The sequence below is a fragment of the Orcinus orca genome, chromosome 9 (genome assembly GCF_937001465.1).
Source record: "Orcinus orca chromosome 9, mOrcOrc1.1, whole genome shotgun sequence".
Lineage (NCBI taxonomy): Eukaryota > Metazoa > Chordata > Mammalia > Artiodactyla > Delphinidae > Orcinus > Orcinus orca.
Window position 1 is genome coordinate 94,521,563 of NC_064567.1, and position 16,200 is coordinate 94,537,762.

At 46.8% G+C, this 16,200-nt stretch overlaps 1 protein-coding gene across 3 annotated transcripts in view; it reads right to left on the reverse strand.

Annotated features, from left to right (window-relative positions):
* GLI3 (GLI family zinc finger 3) overlaps nt 1-12,158 on the reverse strand; it is a 288,668-nt gene extending 276,510 nt beyond the window's left edge. For 2 of the 3 annotated variants that reach the window (XM_049714656.1, XM_004263321.3), the window contains exon 1: nt 11,357-12,158. The gene's annotated coding sequence lies outside the window, so the exon portion shown is untranslated. The remainder of the gene's footprint in view (nt 1-11,356) is intronic. The other variant, XM_049714655.1, reaches the window with a different exon arrangement.
* Nucleotides 12,159-16,200: the final 4,042 nt, after the last annotated feature.

Below are 16,200 nucleotides of genomic sequence, written 5' to 3' on the forward strand. Positions count from 1 at the left end.
CCCTAAACTCCAAAGGCCGGGCTATCTACCCAGCACCTCATACCTGTAAGAATATTTACTGAGTAATAAGCGATCCAGCAATGATCCCATGACCCAGACAATTCAGCAGTGTCTTAAATCTTAATTGTCATAGATTTAGCTACATAGCTTTTCTTTTATAGCCTGTGTTTCTTTGTAAACTGGCAAATTATATCAAAACTAAAAACTTTAGTAGGAATATTTAATTAATCAAAACACTCCATTCTCAACCATTTTGGAGAAAAGGGGACACTTACTATAATTGTTTCCCTCAAAACACAAATACAGTTTTACCGGTCGAATCTGGATGGAATTTACGAATACTGGACACAGAAACAAGCTAATGGACCAGAGTGGGGAAAGAAAAAAAAAAGCCATGAAGAGATGGGATTCTTGTCTCTTCCTTAGGAGAGGGAACTAATTAATAGTAGCGAAGAGACAAGTCACCAAAGCTCCTTGACAAACTTGGTTTTTGTGGAGTTGTTGGTTTTTCCCCCAAGCGAAAGACTTCATTTTAACAAAGCAATAAAAACCCTCCAAATACTCATCACCAGAGAGAGGCTCAGTGAGAAGAGGTAAAGCCCCAGGCGCTGATTGAAATTGCACTAATTAATGGTCTTGGAGAACACTAATTCCTCCCCCCACCCCCTGTTCAAAATGGATTTTTAAAAAAATAGACCCTTGGTCACTCAAAAGTCTACCCCCTTCTTCTATTTTGACAACTTATTTTTGGATCTCATTAGTTAGTAACTAATTATTTAAAAGTGTGGTTTATGCTTGGAACAAGGCTATAAAAATGGCAACTTGCCAAGGCAGACATCTGCTTCCTGTATATCCCTATAAATTATATCAGCTTATTTTACTGATAAAAACCCAACTTTGTCCCTGTCAGTTACAAAGGAGAAAGTTGGGTTTTTTAAATAAATTTATTTATTTATTTACTTTTGGCTGTGTTGCGTCTTCATTGCAGTGCGCGGGCTTCTCACTGCAGTGGCTTCTCTTGTCGCGGAACACAGACTATCTAGGCATGTGGGCTTCAGTAGCTGTGGCATACGGGCTCAGCAGTTGTGGCGCACGGGCTTAGCTGCTCCGCGGCATGTGGGATCTTCCCGGACCAGAGCTCGAACCCATGTCCCCTGCATTGGCAGGCGGATTCTTAACCACTGCGCCACCAGGGAAGCCCTAAAGGAGAAAGTTTTAACATTCTAGACTCTCACACCTCATCAAAACTCTGCACCAAGAGTTAGGGAGCAGAAAAGAGTGCTTGCTTCTAGCTGGGGTGGCAATTTTTTCATAGACTACTCAGCCGAGTTGGGAAACTCAGTCCTGAGTTGATACAGGAAAGCATGAGGTACAGAAGTGACCCGTAAAAATTCCTGATGGAATCCTAAAACATACATAACTAGGGCCGTAGCCTATAGGACTCCTTATAAAACCTGGCGTTTCCTAAATAATAAAGTATAATTTATTTAGAACGTAACTCTCAAGAAGAACTTTTTGGTTCTGCTTCACTTCAAAGATCTTTCTCTGAGGAAAACATGCCACTGGTTTTTAGATGTGAATGAAATGAGACTTTTAGACCCTGCTCCCTTTCTTACAGGGCCAAACTGTTCTCCCTCAATCCTTTTCATCACTGCAACATTACATGCAAGATTTGCTGGCATGCCCCTTGACTTTTTATGCTTATGAAGAAAAAGAGCAAAAAGAAAAACTATTTGTAGCTGATGTTTGAGTCCCAGCAGCTTGGGTATATGGGAAAAACAAACACAAAACAAAACAAAAAACCCTGCAGCCAGGAAAAACCGCTCTGCTAAGATGACCTGCTAAAGCCTGACGTTTCATAGGTAAATGCAGGAATGAAAATGCCTTCTTGAACGCAAACAGTCATGGCTTTTCCCCATTCAGCTGTCCCTGATCCTTCTGTAATTTTCCCGAGGCCTAAACCCAGGGCACAATTATTTCCGGACCCTCTTTTAAAAGTAATCCCTCTCCTACTAGCAACCTGCCCACAGGAGGGTCTTTCCTTTCTAGATTATAAATCTGAACTTGCGTCAACCTCCTACCAAACGAGACGTCCTATCCTGGAGCCACTGACCAGGTGATGCTGTAGTGCATGTCTCCACTTGAAAGGCAGCCAAAGAAAAGCTGCAACATTTATTACCAATTTGAAGAAATGGCAGGGAGGGGGGAAGACCTGCATTGGAAACAGCACTCCCCCACCCCACCCCTGCAAAGCCTCGGTTGGCCCTCTCTTGAGAGTGGCCACTTGGAGCTGCAATTAAAAAATACAAAAACAAAACAAAACCCCAAAAAACCCAAGAACTTTCATCTTTGCAAAGATAAGTTGTCATTTGTGTGCTTCTTTTTCCATTTAGTAAGCAGTGGGCTGTGGTCAGTGCTGCCTGGGAGCGCTCGCAACCTGCGCTTCCACGCCAGCTTCCTTTCTGTTCCCCGCACGGTTCCAGGGTCCGCGTCTACACATCTCGGCCGCGTCTCCGCGTCCCAGCCGCCTCCCCCCGCCGGGATCCCGGCGTCGCCGTGCGGGCCCCGCTCCCCGCACGCGGTCGCAGTCGGTGCAGCGGAGGCCTCGGGGCGCCCGCCTCGCCGTCTGCTCCCTCCCCGGCGCGGGCAGAGCCGGCCGCAGCTCCCGGTCAGCGCCCCGAGCCCGGAGCGCCCGGCCGCGCAGCGCTGGTTCCTCGGAATCGGCCGGCCCCGCTCGGATCCGCCCTCCGGCAGCATCCCCCCGGAAAGCGCAGAGCAGGGGCCGGACGATCGGAACCCCGCAGGGCCTCCGCCGCCCAAAGAGCAGCCCTCTGCACTCTGCATCACCCCGGTCACCGGCTCCCAGGGCACTGGAAAACTCTCGGCACAACTGGGCAGCATCTCCAGCAGACAGCGGTCGGTGGCCGCCCCGCATGCAGTCACACAACTGCTTCACTGGCTGAATTCGGAGAGAGGCAACTTTCCGGGCACTTTGCAAGGCAACACCCTCTGTTCGGCACTACAGTACAACACTGCGGAACCCTTGACGTCTTCAGGAAAGCCCTGGCTGTGTGCGTCACTTCACCAAACTTCTAACTCGCTTCACCGGCTCTTAACCCTGTTCCCAATGTTGTTCGTTCATCAGCTGCCCCACATAGATTAGGTGTTGTGAATGGTGTAGGCACAGACCCATCTCATGGGCTCTAGGGGAGGAGGGCCCTCAGTGGGGTTCCAAAGTTCAACCTTAACCACGAGGCTTTAGACAGTAAATGGAGAGCGTGAGAAATCGCAATTCTGGGAACATGTGCACAAATCAGCCTTTCCCCTTGCAGATCTCTGCAGTGAACCCTGGGAATGCGCATACAAGCAGGATTCCATGATGGGTTAAACCCTTACAATGTTCAAAAGGAAGCGCCAGGGCTAAAACCAACGTTTGAAATGATGTTTGAACTGTATAAAACGACTTTCTAATCGAAGGTGAAATGAAACAGTAGTTATAAACTGATATAATGCATCCTTTGTGAACAGCAGACTACTTCATTTATTTCCCTAATCCAGCTGGTTTATTTTTCAGTGGCCTGAATTTGGGTTTTCCTTTTTTTTTTTTTTTTCTTAATGCATTTAAAGATTTAAAACAACTAAGTTAAAAGCCTGATTCGTGGCAACCTGATCAGTTTCTGATGGGTTAAAACAGCTATTGCCAAGGAGGGATCAGAAAAAAGAGGCATTCCAGGAGGAAGGGGCAGCACTTTGAACAGCATGGCGATTAGGCCTTAAGTGAGTAATGATTCTCTGCAACCCAGGGAACTCCTTGCTCAAGAGGAATAAGACTTTCCTCCAGAGAAAGTACCTTTACTTACACCTGCCCGTATATTAACAAGCTGAATGATCTTCCTAATATGCTAATATTTCAAAAATCCAGAAGAACTAGCCTGTGTAAGGATTTCTAAGGCGCTGCCACTGTAACACTGAAAAGTGACATTTCTCTCATACTGTATCACTTACTAGCAGATTACCAGCTCCTTCAAGACACCAGTCTGAGAGCAACCGTTTAGGTAAAATTCCTATTAAATAGTTATACCTTCCTGCAGCATTAAAATTCAGTTCCTAAAGAACATGACTGCTCTAGGAAAAGTTTTGGGGTTTTTTTGTTTTTTTTGAAAATCAAGAAGCACAAACTAATGCTGATTTTAACTTTTGAGCAATTCTGGAAGTGAGAAACAGCATGAGTTTCCATGAGCCAAATTTAGGGAATTTGAAACATTTCAGTGGATTTCATGTAATCATGCTTTACAGAAAACCTCTTATAGGTTGGTAATGTGGTTGATGTTTCCTGGTGCTCAAAATACCTTTCTGAACTTAAAATCAATTAGATATGCATAACTTCTGTGACACACCAACAGTTCCCAAGATTCCTAAGGCTTCCTCTCCCTCCCCTGTCTGCACTGCCTTTCTTTCTGGCAAGCTCTACTCCGTAAGTTCTTAATGAAATCTTCATGAATTTTTAACTATAGTATTTTTAAATGTGCAATTATTTTACCTTTACATGAGATTCCCCCCGCCCCCATAATGAGGAAAGCCGGAAGCCTAAAGCCGTAACTGCAAGTAAGAAAGCTCCTATCTGTCCAAGTTGCCAAAAATGGTCTTTCGTAGCCTAGAGGGTTCCCCAAATCTGCTGCCTATTGCTTTCGGATCTTTCTTTCCCAGTTTCTGAAGCTCCTAATCTCAGATAAACAGTGTTCATGACAGACGTCCCTCGAAAGGGAATGGAATTACTCTAAGGGGAAGTAATTGCCTGGCTACGGACTGAGTTTGGTTTTAGTAGATTAACTACATCTCAACTTTTAAGAAACCCATATATTTAATTAACTTCAACTACTGAAAAGCATATTTGACGTGAAGTCATCACTGCTACTAGCGTTAAAATCACAAATTGCATTCTGCGTGCCAGTTTTACTTTTCTGCCATGTGTATTTAAAAGGAAAGATCATCGGCTACTCTGATGTTCTCTGCTGCCAGGAGGACTTTATGAGAAACAGTTGAAGGGTAAAGGTCTCTATTTCATACTTGTTACTGTTTCTGAGTTTTGCAAAAACTATGAAACACCAGTTCCGTGTACTTTGGTTAGGCTTTGCAGGGAGTGCCCTGCATGGCAGGTGCCATGAAGGAATGAGCTGGCATCCCCGACTTTCTGTGGGCTTGCTGGAGACAGACAATCCCAGACAGAAAAGGACATCTTTAGGTCAGTTATTGGTCTATAGATCCCGCTAAGCTCATGAAAACTGCATTTCCCTTAAACCTACGTATATCACGAAAACAGCATGACTGATCAAAGGTGACCCTTGTCTCACTTCCCTAGGGTGTACAGGTATTAAAAGTTTTCATACATTTTCAGAAGAAATAAATCCCTACATTTAAAGATCCTTCTTAAAGAACTTCTATAACTTTCGGCTCCTAGAATCAGGTGTGCCTTTACAATCAAGCTTAAGAGAGTAGAATACATGTTCTATGCACAGGAATATACTTTTAAACCATCACAAATAGGAGACCAATATCTGCTGGGTGTTAAAATCAGCTGGAGATCTCCCAAAGGCACTTATTTCTTTTGTCTGGTACTGTTCATCATACTTCATCCTCCCGATTTTTAAACTGGGGATTCTTGAATCTTAACTGCAACTTGAAAAGCACATTTTTCATAACTTAAGGATTTTTAATCAGGGCTTATTCAGTAACAATTCCCCCCTGGTCCACTCAGCCTATCAACTTTGCAGAATTCTACAGCTGTCTTACTTTTTGGCCCCTGCCCACCAATCATGTACAAAACCGCCAATGTAAACTATACCAAACGATGCACCCTCCCAGTGAAATGCCCTGGTGTGGGATGTCATTTGAACCTCACAGTTCAAACAGCAGATGTTGTCCTGAAGTGGCGTGGCCTGGTCCACGCTCCATTCAGACTTCCACACATCTTAGTTCATTAAGGCTTCATTCTTGAGCTACTGCCTGAGGTTCCTCGACACACAGGTAACTCCCTTGAGACTGAATTATTCTTTTCTAAAATACCACAAGCTGAAATCGAGAATATGGTTTAACTGCTTCATTCCTTCATTACGACAATTGGAGAATTAGCTTTCATCTGAACTGTGAGTTTTCAGTCTCTTTTCGTAAAAATCCATAGTTTGTAACGTACAGCACTCTGGAATATTGTTAGGTGTTTTCTGCAATCTCCCCCCAAAGTTCAAGTAGCTAAAGCTGCAGATTTCCACATGAAAATAAATAAGATGTCACACTGCCTTCTGAAGGTACTCCAACAGGCCAGAGATTTAAATAAAAGGCCACTTATCTCCCATTATTTAATTTCATTTTGCAGCATAAAAATTACCCAAATATACCAACAAATGCTGATGTTTCAAACATACTCCTGTGTCACATACACACACACACACACACACACACACAAAAACACGCATGCCAACACCCCCCCCCAAAGAAAAAAGTAAAGAAAAGAAAAGAAAAGCCCACTAGCGGTTTAAGGCTAGCCATCAATCCAATTTACTGCAGGTACAATTTACATGTACACTGCACGCCGCAATGAAACCACAGTGTGATGCCAATAGGGCCCTTAAGAAAGTTTTCCCCTCAATCTCTGGAAAGGAGCTTTAAAAGAAAGCAAGGATTACAGTCAGCTAGAAGGTAGGGAGGGGACTTACCTCAAACCCAGCCAAGCAGAAATCAGAGCAGTAATTCTACAAGTCGACAGAGTACACTTTCAAGGCTATAATGGTGTGAAGAGGTGCTGGGCCACATGGCCTGGAGGCAGCGCTAATGCCCTGATGACTGATGCTGGCCGGGCATACAATGAATTTGGAGCTTGAAAACTAACAGAAACCATGCAGTACTTTGACAAATGGGCTTTCACAATTTCATTCATTGAATAACCTTTAAGCACAAAATTGGCTCGAGTTCTCTTGGGAATTATGTGACATGTCTTGGACGATGATGTGAGTATTTTCCTTTTTTAATTATGACTCCGTATGCAAAATGCAAAAGCACCCTAATGTGAGGACACAACTCCAGATACTGCAGATGCATATGTGGAGCTCAACACAATATTGCCTTTCAGGAGGGGACTGGAATGTTCCAATGCCACCTTATTAACTAGGTAATGGCCTGTTCATTCAGTTTCTTTAGAGAGCCATAGATTTTCTGGGACGTTTTGTTGGGCTGAAATATACACACACAGAACAAAAAACACTTTCACATTAAAGAAAAAAAAAAACCCGAAAGTGGTCATGAGTAGCTAAGAAGTGTGACACTAAAATATAGTGCATTTAGAATTACAAGTGGAAAAAGTCTAAGTTTAAGGGGCGAGGCAAAGGAAAAGTGCCTTGAAACAATTGAGACACCACGTAAGGTTTGCAATCGAATACACTTGCCAACACAGTTAACATCCAATTTCTTCCCAACGGCTCCCCTCCCTTATAACCCTGTAAAACCAGCCCTTAGATGGAAAAATCAAAATTTTGGCAATTTCGAAAGAGGGCATGAAATATCTAGAGTGTCTCTAAATTAGCAAGTACCACTTACTGTTAGAGCATTGCCTTTAACAGCTTCTAAAAACTTAAGAAAAGGATCTTAAAACAGGAAGCTTGGTGAGCTCATAAACCTGTTATTGGAGCCAGGAACACACAGCATATTTAATCTGCAAACTGTGCGAGTCTACAGTGATTTCAGCAAGATCTGAGGCATGCCCTCAAGGTTTGCTGGGATCTGGGATTAGGGGGTTGATAAGAACCTCTACTGCCCACGGACATGTTTTTCTTCTGCAGTTAAACACAAATGCACAGAGACGTTTGACTGCTGCTTGGCGTTACTGCTCAAGTTCTAAAAAAGCTTTGCAGCTCCTTTTGCTGTCAATATATCAAAGTTAAAAAAAAATCATCAAAGTGTAAAATTTCATTTAAAGTCTTCGCCAGTCTACAGCTCTATTTCACAGGCCCATCAAATACAAGTAGAGATGAAAAATACACTGAAAGTGCTGGAGAGAAGTTTGTGGTGCTCCCCCTGCCCTGTTGTTGTTTATTCTGTCTCCCTTTATTTGCTTTGAAACTAGAACAAATCAATTTTCATCTGGAAAAATGACAACAGGAAGTGAAGGGCAGCATCTTCTAGTAGCCTTTAATGAGAAGACAACCTGAAGTCATTATTAGAGTGGAATCTTGTGCTTAACAAATGAAATAGACACACACGCACGCACGCACGCACGCACGCACGCACAATTTCTTCTACAGTCATGTCAGCATTTTAATTGACTCTCATGATATAAGTTGGCAGAAAATTTCTTGAATCTTCCAAAACAAATCAGACTGACTATAGAATATGGATGCCAGCAAAACTAAAACCTCCTTCAAAGAATTCTTTAGCTGGGGATTTACAACAATTGCATAAAGAAGAAAAGGCTGACTTTTAAGATAATCTACTATAGTCTAAAAGCATTAACATTCCATTACTAAGGTTTTCTTGAGGATTTCATGACTCACTGATTCACTTTTCCTTCAAGACTGGTTTTTCTTAGTACATTACTGTCTCCATATAAGTGAGTGCATGGCACAATGATCATTAAATTGTTTCCTTTCGTAAACTCCCAAACCCTATCCTTAAAAAAGGGGGGCAAGGGGAATCTCAGTAAGCAGGATACCTCACATAGATTGTAAGGACCCCTAAATGGCAAAGCACAGAGGAAGTCTGAAACCCTTACAGCATGCAGGTAATTAAGAAAACTGGCCAAGAAACAAAGGAAAGTTCAACTTTTAGGCTTGGGCATCAAACTGATAAATTAATGACTCTTTCATTAAATAAGTAATGAAATAATTCACCAGAGTCATTCTTCATCAGTACTGAATTTTCTCATTTCTGTCTGTAGTCCTTTGCAATTTCGACACACTGGAAAAATGTGTTTATGTCAGGGTTCGATCAAGGAACACAAACATGTTAAAGGTACCAGGAAGTCGTAGGTATCTGAGTTGAATCTACTAGCCTTTCATAAGAATACAATCTATACCGTTTAAAGTGCTTCTGCGTGTGTGAAATTTCACTGAACACCTCTCACACTGGACCTACTCAGGCATCTGAAACCAAAGCTTCCCTAGGCTGACTTCAAGAATCATATACCCTCAAAGGATCTTCCCCTAGGCAGGCAGTTTCTAATTAAATAGCTTTTAGTATAAAATAAACCTCTTCTCCCCGTAAGTATGCTATTACAACTAATTTAAATGTTAGTTCATGTTTGTTTCAGGTCTGACTATAGTCCAACTGGCCAAAGTGTTTGTGTACCAGGTTAACACCAATATTTCCTAACATAAACAAATTCTTTAGATACTTCACACAGTTTACATTGTAAAGCCAATCACCACTGCTTTAATAAAGGCCCTCAACTGAAATACTGTTCTGCTTCAGAAAGATGAAGCGATTTTGAGGTTATTCCACTACTTTGAAACATAGCATTTTCCTCCTTCAAAATAATCTTGACACATGTAATTAAGAAACTGTCAGACCATTATTAATTTTTAATTTAAAACCTAAATGAAATAATTACAGGAATCAATCAATAAGGCACCTATTCAAATTACAGAGCAATTACATAAATACTCAAAATTAATACTTTAGGCCAATTCTTGAAGATTTCCATCTATAATATGCTAAGACTTCAAACAACACAAAAAGTGTAACATGGGGACCACGAATAGTTCCTGCCCTAAACAGACAGAAAGGACCATGGCAGAGGACCACACCGGCCATGCCCAAGGCACTCAAGCTGGAACGCTTTTTAAAAGTTAACTGATTTCCACCAGACACTTATTTCAGGGATCTCAAAAACATCCCAATTCTGTCCAAAATCACATTGGGAGGGAAAAGCCTAATTACCACGAATTTCCAGCAAACGGCTCTGCAGAGACGAACTGGGGAGTAGAAGGAAGAAAGATAAAGGAGAGCAGAAGGTATTTCTAGAACCAGTCCGGCAAATGGCACTGCGCAGGTTTCTGCACAGCGGCCGACCCTCCATACCTCCGACTAAAGGGCTCTTTTACTTGGAGATGCGGACAGTCCATCATTTCAAACTGAAATGGCAGCTGGAAAATGTGGAACAGCTGGCAGAGAGCTGGGAGAAAATGTTTTACATAAATATATGTACATATAAACTGGCAGAGGGCCACGAGCGCTGTACCCAAGGCCAGAGTCTGTTCGGGACTGCACACCCGGGAGATGAGACCCTGGGGGCGGGCGGGAGGAGTTGCGGGGAGGATGCCTCCTTCATACTCTGTCTACACGGGGTCAGCAAGGGAAGCGTGGGTCCAGCTGCTCTCGGGATGGCATCTCCCAAATGAGGTGTAATCAGGGACGTGAGCACAAAGTTCAGGGGAGGATAAAAGGCCTGGGTGTGCGGTGGAGCTTCGGCATCTGGCAATCTGCTTAGAAGTCGCTTCACAAACTCTCCAAGTTTGGGTAAATATTTATTCCCTCTCCACCTCCTCCCGGCCCTGTGCCCTCTGCAACTGCAAAAAGTAACTGTCCCCTGCAGAGTGATTCATACCCAACTCTGCTCGGTGAAAACGCGGCCTCTTAAATGATTATTGCAGGGGCCACGGTTACCCCCCGCCCAACTTCCACCGCTCACTCCCTGCAGCTTCTAGTGCTTTTCTTTCTTTTGTTTTCTTTTTTTCTTTCTTTTATTCCTTTTTTTTTTTTTAATGCTGTCCCTGGAAAAGAAAAGAAATGCAAGAATCCCAAATCATCCACAGATGGTACAGCTTTCACTTTTCCTCTCTCAGGACGGAGGCGCGCCTCCCTCGGATGGGAAGCGCAGGCTGGAGGAAGCCCCCGCCGCGGCGCTCCCCGCGCGCACCCACCTCGCCGCCCGCCGCCTTCCGCGCCCGGCCCCCCGGGGGGGGTGCAACAGTGCGAAGGCGGGCGCCGGGGCCCCGGGGGCTAGCGGAGTTCCTTTAAGCCCTCGGGGTGGGGAGTGGGGGCTTGGGGCCCCGTCGCCGCGGCTGCTGCAAACTTCTTCCCCCACCCCGCCCTGCCCCAACTTCGGGAGATGAAATTCTCCAGTCCGTCTCCGGATGGCCGCGCCGAGTCAGACGCTGGGAAGGCGAGCAGGAGGGGGCGAAGTGAACACTCGCTCCGACGCCTTACCCGCTGCTCCCGAAATCTGGGCGCCTCGAGACAGCCATATTCAGTTCCTCCCGCGCCCCCCGTCGGGGACCCCCCCTGTCGACCCGGAGGCGCGGGCGCGGCCGCCGGAGCGGGCTCCCGGGTGCGGAGCCCCGCGAAACAAAGAACTTCAGGCGGGACGTACCTGCGGCGGCGGCGGCTGTCAAGTCCCCGAACTTCCCATAGACCCGCGTCCGGGGCGCGGGCGGGCAGCTCCGGGCTCCGCGCGGCCGCGGGCGGCTCGGGCTACGGCGAGCGGCCGGGCAGGGCGCGGGGGGTGCCGGCGGCGGGCATGGTGCGGCGCAGGCGGCCGCCGGGCGCGCGGGGAGGGCGGGTCGGGGCGGCGAGGGGGCGCGAGGGCGAGGGTGCGAGCGCGCCGGCGGCGGTGGCGGTGGCGCTGCCCCTGCCCGCTCCCGCCCGCTCGTGCGGCTCCGGCATCGGTTTCAGGGATCGTGTAATCCGATCCCTTCTGACTCACAGGCCCTGAGTGACAGTTCTGATTTGGTTCACCCGCGGGAGGGAGGAGAAAGAGAAAGAAAGAAAGCCCCCACCGCACTCCCCTCCTGGCATCCAATCGACTTTCTGGAATAAGGTCCCATCCCGGCCTGGAAACCCGCGCGGGCTTGGAGGCGCCCCCCGCCCGGACCCGCGCAGCCTGCGCTACTCACGGGTGGAAAAGTTGCTCTTCGGCTCTGCGCTTCCCTCCCTCGCGCTCCCTCCTTCCCTCCTCTTCCTCCTCCTCCTCCCCGCGCTCCTCCTCCCCCAAGTTTTAACAGATGTTGCCGGACTCTCGGCTCTCGCTCGTGCTCCCTCTTCCCCCGCCCCCGCCCCCGCCCCGTCCCTTTTCTTTCGGCCCCTCTCCGGCGGCGCGGTGGGGACGCGCCGAGCAGCAGGACGCCTGCCGCCGCAGGGGGCGAAGTTGGGAAAACTTGGAGGAGTGCGGCTCGCCTTACTTTTGCTTTCTTGCTCCCTGCAGGCCGCGCCGGGTGCCCGCGCTTCCCCGCCCGCCGCGTCCCCGCGCCCGCAGCGGGTCCCAGCGGCGACGCGGGCGGTGGCGAAGAGGCGGCGCGGGCCGGGGTCGGGGGCTGGCGGGGGGGGGGAGCCCGGGCGCCCCGAGCCACGCGCGCGCTCCCTCCCCGCCCTCCGCCTCCTCCGCCCCTCCCCGATCCTCACACGGACACATTCAAGCCTGCCCCTCCTCTTCCCCCTCCTTGACCCCGCGCCCGCTCGGCGCGCCGAGGCCCCACCCACCCGGCGAAGGGAAGGGGGCCCGGGCGTGAGGTCGCCGCCGCCCTCCCCGCCCGCGCTCGCCACACCGCCGGGACGCCCCCGCCGGCCCGCGCCCCGCGTGCCCCGGCGGCGTCTCCCAGCTCCCATCGCCTCCCAGCCCGGTTCTCCCGCTCCCTTTTCTCCCCGCTCCCAGTTTGGGCTCCCTTTTTCTTCTTTTAAGGCCTCTCAGATCACAACCCCCCCTCATTGGCTCGCCCACTCCTTGTACATTTCCCCAGGCCAACCCTGAAACTCCCCCTTTCGCCGAAGGATGCTTTTGAAAGTTCAGGGTTTTTCTCTCCACCGGACTCATCTGCCCTTTGGGGCCAAATCTGGGAAGTGGGAGCTCCCACTACACAGCCTGCTGTCCCCATGGGCTACTTTATAAAGGACACAAAAACAAAGACCCCGGGCTTGGAGCCTGGACTCCAACGTGGTGCTTTTCCCTGAGCTACAAAGTGTCTCTGTCCCTGATTGATTTTCAGCGGCCCACACCAGAAAAAAAATTATTTTCCCTCTATTCTCAACCGGCCAGCCTGCATCCAACTGTTCCCTTTCAGTGTACTCAACCTGGACCTGTAACCCAAAAAAGAGAGTTCCCATGGGGGGAGACAAAGCGGGGGGGGGAAAGAAAGGAAAGAAAACCCCTGTGGCATCCCTAAATCCGTTCTTCGTGGGGTAACCTGAGATTCCACCCACCCACCGGCCGTCAGCAGCGCCTCGGAGCTCAGGGTGCACTTGTGTTGACTCGAGGAGCATCTTGACTGAAGGAAGAGCCGTAGGTGGATGAACGATTAGCTATTAGGATCTGAAGAGCATTTTGAGATTCAAATGCTTAACTGGAGAATTTTGAAGGGAACTGATGGTGATATTCACTATTTGTTTCCTGGGACTTGTTGCTTATCTCAAAGACTCCACAAAAGCAGACCCTGACTTAAGCTTTTATGGTAGAAGCAGTGAAGATAAAGGAGGGCTGAAGGTCCTTTTTAGCCGTTCATTTTACGATTTCTCTCTCTACCTCACCATGCTTGGAAAAAAAAAAACTCACCACTGACTCATCGTACAGAGCAGGGGTCTCAGGATACATGGGTGGTGGTCCCAGCTTCCCCCCACTAACTGGCCTTAGGCCCGGGAGGATTGTCTGAGCCCATCTGTGGGATAGTGATAGGAAAACCAGGCCACATACCTCCCAGGATTTGTAAGGGTTTCCAATGAGATAATGCGTGTGAACGTAGAAAGGGACGCAAATGTGTAAGAATTATTATTATACTTCCTGTATATACTCCAGCATCAGTCACAGTATTTTTTTGTATTCAAGTACTGCTTCTGCCTCAATCACATGAATGCAAATAATACATCCTGATAGCCTCCTGTGTTCACCCAATGGCAAATAAATAAATAAAAAGGAGACAGACAGCCAATAAATCAACAACTGGAATAAACTAGATATTTTGACTTTTACTTAAAAGTCTTTTGCACATTTTGGATCGTGAAGATCTTGATTCTCAGTTTTAAAAAGACAAGAACAAAGAAAAAGCAGCTCATCTTTCCCCCTTAGGCCCATCAGAATAGCTAAAAACAAGAGGAGAAATAAAGCTGGTGTCTCCTGTGTGTTCCTGTGTCCTCACCTTAGATTCTTGACAGAAATGAACAGTTTTCTGCTTTAGTGGTAAACATATACGTGAGTGGGAACATTTGGCAGAAATAGTAGCGGAAATAAAAAACTTGGTTATCCCTCGTGTGAGTTAAATACTGCCGTAATGCAATGACTTTCAATCTATATTAACACAAAAATTATTTTTCCAAAGGAAATCTTGTATGGAATCCCAAAATACAAAAGAAGGCTACTCTGGTTGCAGTTGGGTGGGATCTCAGGGCCCAGCCCTCTAGCCTTGTTTTCTTCAATGGCTCCTGAGACAGCTCTAAAAACCCCAAAGTCACCCTGACACTCAATAGTGTAACCTTGCAATGATAAACAGGCCCTTACAGATTTACAGGCCTTCGTCCATGTCTAAAATTCCACCATTATAGAGTCACTTACTGAGAGCTTTCATCAGTTCTCTTTTCAAACGCAAATGTCCTAATACATTTTAACATATATATATGTTAAACATATATATATATATATATGTCTTCAAAATGATGAAGCTTATAAGACAGTTTTTGTTTGTATGTCTTTTGGCAACAAATTGGATGAAGCAGGAGACTTGAAGATCTTAGTATGAGTTTCCTAGGACTGCTTATAACAAAGGACCACAAACTGGGTGGCTTAAAGCAACAGATATCCATTGCCTCACAGTTCTTGAGGCTAGAAGTCCAGGTCTCAGCAAGGCCGTGCTCCCTCTGAAACCTCTAGGAGAAGGTCTTTCCTTGCATCTTCCTAGCTTCTGGTGATGTCTGTCAGTCCCTGGTGTTTCTTGGCTTGCTACTGCTTCACTCCAACCTCTGACTCTATAGGCGTATGGCGTCCTCCCTTTGTTTCTCTCTCTCTCCTCTTCCTAAGGACACCAGTCAGATTAGAAGCCCACCCTACTCCAGTATGACCTCATCTTAACTAAGTGCATCTCCACAACCCTGTTTCCAAATCAGATCACTTTCTGAGAGAGTACAGGAGTTAGAACTTTAACATATCTTTTTGGGGGGACACAATTCAACCCATAAAAATACTGAAAGTGACAGAAGAGGATGAAGGATCTGCAACTGAGAGGACAAAGGATGAACCTGAGAACAAACTTTGCACGCTCCTCTGTATTGTTTTGCCCTGTCCTGTGTGCTTATCCATAATGACTCTTCTTGCCCTCACTTACTATTACAGCTCTTCCATCTCTCTTCACATAAGCCCCCTATTAATTATTGGGGAATTCCAAGTACAATTTCATGTGTATTGATAAGCTCCCAGCTGCAAGTGACAAAATTCCAACTCAAATTGCCTTAAGTTAAATTTAAAGTGGGGAATGGGTGTTTTGTTGACTGAAAAGTCCAGAAGTGTCTAGGTAGGTTTCAGGCAAGGTAGGATCCAGGGGCTCAAACAGTGTCAGCCGAGTCCTGTTTCCATCTTTCAGTTAGGCTTTATTCACACTTCATGCCAATGTTTTTTAGGCAACCAAGGATGGTGGCCAGAGGCAGCTGCATTTTACACAGTCCGTCTTACTGTTTGCATTCCCAGGGAATAATCACCTTGGCCAAGGGGATGCAATATTCCTCTTGGCCAGGCAAGGGGGAGAGTTGCATGCCAGGTGAACAGTTAGCATAAGTCCTCTATAAAGCCCAACATGATAGCCACCATATTCTTCCTCCCTTCCTGTAAATGCAAGACTGTCACATTTTCCACTGCTCCCCTCCCATACATGCAGGACTGTCACCTCTGCTTCAGTTGCCCAACGTAGGGCTGCCTACTGGGAGGTGACACATTCAGTCCACCACGTTCTGGGGCATCCTCAGCACGCTGAAGTCAGTGCAGCCCACATCTGTGTGGGGAGAAGGATTTTCTTGTTCTTTGAAGTTACACGTGATCACAAGTTTTCTTAATATTTTGTCCTCGTGTATGAATATCCCACCAATTTCTTTTTCTGAAAATAGCTCAAGGATTCATACCTTTTTCATCTACAAACTCAAGATAATAAATGTTCATAATGAAAATGCAAACCTTCACATCCCTATCCCCGTGCATCCACCCAGCCAGCCAGCCACCCACCCACTCACTCACCCGTCCATCTGTCC